Source organism: Melozone crissalis, unplaced genomic scaffold (assembly GCF_028551555.1).
Source record: "Melozone crissalis strain CALT ecotype California unplaced genomic scaffold, PUWL_Pcris_2 ptg000005l_1, whole genome shotgun sequence".
NCBI lineage: Eukaryota > Metazoa > Chordata > Aves > Passeriformes > Passerellidae > Melozone > Melozone crissalis.
This window is the reverse complement of record NW_026535783.1, coordinates 7,161,317-7,168,654: the sequence shown is the minus strand read 5'-3', so window position 1 is coordinate 7,168,654 and position 7,338 is coordinate 7,161,317.

Genomic DNA, 7,338 nt, shown 5'->3' with positions numbered 1-7,338 from the left:
ATTTCAAGGGAGGCTCCTTCCTCTCTTAGCAGACACCTGCCTTTTCAAACCAAACACAGGGCCATGACTTTCCACAAGAGGAGTCACTGGTGTACATATCATGGACCTCTCTCAATCCTATTAAAGTATGGAAATCCTGGTTTAGAATACACGGATATGAAATAACTTTGAGAGACAGAGACTAAAATGGCTTGTGGATTTATTATTTTTTAGTAATGGGGAAAATTACCCAAAAGGTGTTGTTTTATAACATTTTAAAATATACTACATAAAAATTAAAAACTGCAATAAAAAGAGTTATATAAAGAAGTGCTTTTTAATTAGAAACACAGAAATGTGAAGATATGGATGACATTTTCATAACAATATGAAATTACAAAAAATGTCTACAGTGAACCACAATACAAAAGTAGGTAAGACTGTACTTTATTTAGATCTTGTGTTGCTGGAGTGTTTTTCTTCGGGAGAGAAGCTAGTATTTCTATGAAGAACTCTCTCACATCTGATAATTAAATTTCCTTATTTCTTCTAGTGCTGGGTATCACATCCCGCCTGAAAGGAGCTACTGAAGGCAAAGAACTGGTTCTGCGTGGTCTGAAACTGAAGGATGAAGACCCAATACCAGCTCTGTTTCCTGTCAGGTGGGAGGGCGTGTTGCTTGAGGGCATGGTAAAAGCTCTGTTTTGTCTCGTGTGGGACGATGCATCCATGGATGGCCCAATATTGGATCTGGTTGGAATTAGGTTGATGGCTGGTTCCATTGATGACCCAAAACCTGTTCGACGTGGCATCGCACTGGAGGGGATGTTGGTGTCAGATGCACTGTAGGGTCTGGCTGGTAGCACAAAGGGGGGTACGTTGGTTCCAGACACAGTGTGGACTCTGTGTCTAGGCACTCTCCGCTGTGCTAGAGTAAACAAAAGGATAAAAAACAAATCGAGAGAGAATTAATGTTTGCTCTTAAATGCTCCTTACAAGGGCATGTATGTGAAGTACTTCTAGATGTTTGCTCCTTAAATGCTTCTTTGAAACACATGGCACCTGATTATTATATATAAATATTTAATAGACAAAGGACATTAGCACAAGTATCCTAGCCCGTAAATAGTTGCTATAGCACTTTAAATGAAGTGCTACAAGTATTCACATAAAGACATCTTTTATTTCTCATCATATTAACTCCAAAGCTGTGTTTTTTATTCAAGGAAACAAACTTATTCTGAATGTTAATGTTTTATAACAGAAAGAAAGGAAAAAGCCTTTGGCTCTTAAAAAGAAAGAAAGAACAAAAGAAAGAATGAAAGAAAGAATGTAATTAAACTAAGTTAGAAAAGAAAACATTCAAAAAGAAGACTTACCAGCAGGAGTAGAAGTAGCAGGTGTACGGGGTGCTCTGGGTCCAAAGCTCACCTGAAATATATCTGTTCAGAGATAATACATTTACTTCAGAGAAGGTAAATTTTTAAAAGCAATGAAAAGCACAGAACTGAAATGGTTGTGTTTGCAAGAGAATATGATTAAAAAACGCTAATGGTATGTAACATAATGAAAGGAAGAAGCATATGGCAAAAAAAAAAAAAAAAAGTAAGAAAAAAATTCAAAACGTCAAAAAGCCACCCACACACTACTGCTACTCTGGAAAACCAAAAAAATCATAAAAAGCAACCAACCAAAAAAGAACCCCAAACCAAAAATAGCCAAGCTATTGGGCACCAATGGAGAGAATCACGGCAGTAATTTTAATCCCTGTGTTAGCTTTCACCACCCCTTTCTCTTCTGATAAATGTCTCAGAATATTTCTGTTAGCAATAGTTTTAATGCTCCATTATGTTTACAATTAAGGATTGTTGTATTTGACTGCAGAAGCTGTGCAGCATAAAGGCAGATGCTGGCTAGGAACTGACATCCCAGTGACTACAATTATTTGACAAGCAGACTTACCATCATGAGCTTGTGCTAGTGCAGGAGGTGTACGAGCAGCTTGGGCTGAAACCGGAAACTGAAAAGAGGCTGTTCAGAGAAAATAAAATTACTTCAGAGGAGGTACATTTTTAAACGCAAAGAAATGCACAGATTTGAAATGGCTATAGTTGCAATAAATTACTATTTCAAAATATCTGCGATAGTGTTATTGCTCCATTATGTTTACAATCAAGTATTGTTGTATTTGTCTTCAGAAGTTGTGCAGCATGAAGGAAGATGCTGGCAAGGAACCTACATCCAAATGACTATAATTTCTTGACAAGCAGACTTACCATTAGGATCAGGAGTACGAGGTGAAATGGTTCCTTGGGGTACGAAGACAAGCTGAAATGATTCTGTGTAGAGAAAGTAAATGTACTTCAGAGAAGGTGAATTTTAAAAATATGGAAATATATGAAACTGAAATGGTTATGTTTGCAAGGGAAGGCTATTACAATGATTTATCACATAAAGAAAAGAAATGCCTTCAGTAAAAAAAAAAAGTTGAAGGCGGAGATAATTTTAAAACAAAAAAATTAGAGCCCCAACACCAAACCACCCAGCGGAACCACTCCCCAAAACCAAAGAACCCAACCAACCAAATCCAAACTGAAAACAAAAATTTTTCATGCAGTCAAGAACCAAAAGAAAAATTACACAAGTAATTTTAATCCCTGTGTTAGGTTTCACCATCCTCATTCTCTCTTTAAAAAATCTCACATTTCTGTTAGCACTCGTTTTATTGCTCCTTATGTTTAAAATAAAGTATTGTTGTATTTACGTACAAGATCTGATCAGCATGAAGGGAGATGCTGCCTAGAAACCCGCATCCAAGAGACTATAATTTCTTGAAAAGCAGACTTACCATCAGGAGAAGTAGGAGTAGCAGGTGTACTGGCTGCGTGGGATGAAATTGAAGGCTGAAAATTACCTGTTGAAAAAAAGTAAGTTTTAACAAACAAGTAAACACTAAGACCTGAAATGCTTATGGTTGAAAGGAAAAGTTATTATAAAAATGTTAATGGTTTAAAACAGAAAGAAAGGAGAAGGGACTTAGTTTAAGAAATGTAATTAAAAGAAATACTAAAAAAATAAATCAAAACTAAAACACCACCCAACCACAAGGACCACTTTGAAAACCCAAAAAGAATCCAACCAACCAAGCAGCTAAACCCAGACTAAAAAAACAAATATCTAAGCAAATACAGGACACATAGGGAAAAAAAATCCTCCAGTATTAATTTTAATCCCTGTGTTAGCCTACATCTTAAAAAGTATTATAACATTTCTGTTTGCACGAGGTTTAAAGCTCCATTGTGTTTATAATTAAGTGTTGCGGGATAGGCCTACAGAAGCTGTGCAGCAGGAAGGGAGATGGCAGCTAGGAACCCACATCCCAGTGACTACAATTGCTTGAAAAAGTGACTTAAAAGAAGGAGCAGGATGACCAGGAGGTGTACGAGCTGCTAGGGCTGAAACACGAGGCTGAATATTATCTCTTGAGGAAAAATGGGATTTACAAACCAAGGAAATGCACTGATTGCAAATGGTTATGATTGAAAAAAAAAGCCTATTACAGGATATGAATGGTTTGTAATAGAAATAAATGAAAACCAATTTTGCTATTAAAAAAAGGAAAAAGCAAGCAAGCATGCAATTAAAAGAAGTAATAAAAGGAAAAAAATCAAAATGCACACACCCACCCAATCACCTCAATCGCTCCCCATGGATGTGCGCTCTCAACCCATATCCAAATCACTATAACGTTTTCACAAGCAGACTTATAATCAATAGCAGGAGTAGGAACACGAGGTGTACTGGCTCCTTGGGGAGGCCCTATGGAGTCTGTTCAGAGAAAGTGAATTTGCTTCAGAGATGGTAAATTTTAAAAAGAAAGGAGATGTATGGAATGGAAATGCTTGTAGTTGGAAGGAAAGGCAATGTTGGTTCCAGAGACAGTAAAGTTTCTGCAGGATGACACACCTCCAAATATGTCGCTTCCAGACGCAGTATAGTATCTGCTGGGTGATTCGCCTTCAGACGCAGTATAGTATCTGCTGGGTGATGTACTGAAGGCTGAGCCGCTTCCAGACACAGTATAGGTTCTGCCGAGTGTCAGACTACGGAGGCCTGAGTCGGTTCCAGATAGACTATAGGATCTGCTGGGTGACGAAGTGAAGACAGAGTCGCTTCCAGACACAGTATAGGTTCCGTCAGGGGTCATACTACTGTAGTTTGAATCGGTTTCAGACAGACTGTAGGTATTGAATCTTGGACGTCCCCAGAATGCTGGAATAAAAAAATAGAAACAAATCACGAGAGAATCTACATTTGCTCTTAAATAGGTCTCTGTACGTATTTGAAGTACTTACAACTGTTTGCTCCGTGTCTTAATTGCTTATTTGAAAGACATGGCATATAAATATTCTATATTAGTCCTTAATAGACAAAGGACATTGTCACAACTGTCGTGCCCTAGGAATTATTGTAATCACATGTTGTTTGAAGTTTTAGATATTCTCACAGACATATTTTTCCCCTGGTCCTTATAAATTCTAAAGTGTGTTTTTTAATCAAGGAAACCAGAAGCTTCTACAGTCGTGACAAAAATTTTTATCCCTGAGTTATTTACACCACTTCTTTCTTGTGTGAAGAATGTCTCAGAACATTTCTCTTTGCACTAGGTGAATTGCTCCATTGTCGTTATACTAAACTGTTGCTGTATTTGCCTACAGAAGCTGCGCAGCATGAAGGGAGATGCTGGCTTGGATCCCACATCCCAATGACTACAATTGCTTGAAGAAGAGACTTACCAGCAGGGCGAGGACCAGGCCCAGGACCAGGGGCAGGAACGGGAGCAGGAAGTGGAGCAGGAGCAGGAGCAGGAGCAGGAGGAGCAGGAGGTCTATGAGCTGCTAGGGGTGAAGCGCGAAGCTGTATACTATCTCTTGATTAAAAGTAATATTTAAAAACTAAGGCAATGCACAGATTGGAAATGGTTATGGTTTAAAGGAAAGGCTATTAATAAATAAGAATGATTTGTAAGAGAAATAAAGAAAAAACAATTTGAAATGAAATTTGAAAATGAAATACAATTTGAAACAATTTGGAAAAAAAAATTGAAACAATTAGAAAAATAAAACTTTCCAATAATAATTTTAAACTGTCTATTAGACATTGCCATCCCCTTACACTTCTCTAAATAGTATAAAAACATTTCTGTTTGCCATATTTGTAATGCTTCATTACGTTTCCAGTGAAGCATTTCTGTATTGGTATACAGAAGCTGTGCAGCATGAAGAGAGATGTTGGCTAGGAACCCACATCCCAGTGAGTACAATTGCTGGAAAAAGAGACTTACCAGCAGGAGCAGGAGCAGGAGCAGGAGCAGGAGCAGGAGCAGCACCAGGATGACCAGGAGGTGTACGAGCTGCTTGAGGGGAAAACATGAGGCTGAATATTATCTCTTGAGGAAAAATAGGATTTATAAACCATGGAAAGGCACCCATTGGAAATGGTTAAGTTTAAAAAGAACGGCTATTACAGAATATGAATGGTATGTAATAAAAATATAGGAAAAACAACTTTGCAATTTAAAAAGGAAAAAAAAAAAGAAAGCAAGCAAGCATGCAATTAAAAGAAGTAGTAAAAGGAAAAAAATCAAAATGCATACACCCACCCACCCACCGCAAACAGTCCGCTTGGATGTGGGATCTCAACCCACATCCAAATCACTATAACATTTTCACAAGCACACTTACCACCAAAAGCAGGAATAGGAGCACGAGGTGTACTGGCTCCTTGGGGAGGCCTGATGGAGTCTGTTCAGAGAAAGTGAATTTGCTTCAGTGATGGTAAATTTTAAAAAGAAAGGAGATGTATGGAATGGAAATGCTTGTAGTTGGAAGGAAAGGCAGTGTTGGTTCCAGAGACAGTACAGGTTCTGTAGGATGACACACCTCCAGACATGTTGCTTCCAGATGCAGTATAGTATCTGCTGGGTGACGTACTGAAGAATGAGTTGCCTTCAGACGCAGTATAGTATCTGCTGGGTGACGTACTGAAGGCTGAGCCGCTTCCAGACACAGTATAGGTTCTGCCGAGTGTCAGACTATGGAGGCCTGAGTCAGTTCCAGATAGACTATAGGATCTGCTGGGTGATGAAGTGAAGACTGAGTCGCTTCCAGACAGAGTGTAGGTTCTGTCGGGTGTCATACTACTGTAACCTGAGTCGAATTCAGACAGACTGTAGGTTCTGAATCTTTGACGTCCCCAGAATGCTAGAATAAAAAAAAATGAACATAAACATATCAGGAGAGAATCTACATTTGTTGTAAAATAGCTTTGACAAGACTATGTATTTGAAGTATTTACAACTGTCTGCCTCTTAATTGCTTATTTGAAAGACATGGCATATAAATATTCTTTATTATCCTTAATAGGAAAACGACATTAGCACAAGTATCTTGCCCTACAAAGTATTGTAATTAGACATTGTTTGAAGTTTTACATATTTTCACACACATATTTTTCCCCTGGTCCTTATAAATTCTAAAGTGTGTTTTTTAATCAAGGAAAGCAACTTCTCCTACAGTCTGACAAAAACTTTAATCCCTGTGTTAGTTACACCACTTCTTTCTTGTGTGAAGAATGTCTCAGAACATTTCTCTTTGCACTAGGTGAATTGCTCCATTATCGTTATACTAAAGTGTTGCTGTATTTGCCTACAGAAGCTGTGCAGCGTGCAGGGAGATGCTGGCTAGGAAGCCACATCCCAGTGACTACAGTGGCTGCTCTCTTGAAGAAGAGACTTACCAGCAGGACGAGGACCAGGACCCGGACCAGGACCAGGACCAGGTGCAGCAACGAGAGCAGGAGCAGGAGCAGGACCAGGAGCAGCTGGAGGTCTATGAGCTGTTAGGGTGAAACACAAGGCTTAATATTATCTCTTCTAGAAAAGATTTAAGGACCAAGGCAATGAACATATTGGAAATGGTTATGATTGAAATGAACAATGATTAAATATATGAATGGTTTGTAACAGAAAAATAGAAAAACAAATCTATTATTAAAAGAAAGAGTATTAAAATAAGCATTTAAATAAGAAAATAAAAAATCAAACACCCACACACCCACCTCAACCACTCCCCAAAACCAAAAGAATCCAAGCAACCAAGCATCCAAACTCAAAGAAAAACCAAAGCAAACCCACAAGGACATAGAGACGAATGGAAAATATTTCCAGTAATAATTTTAAACCCTATGTTTGCTTCCACCTACAGCTTTCCCTTCTCTATAAAGTATCATGACCTTTCTGTTTGCACTAGTTGTAATGCTCCATTATGTTTACAATGAAGTGTTGCTGTATTTGCCTAC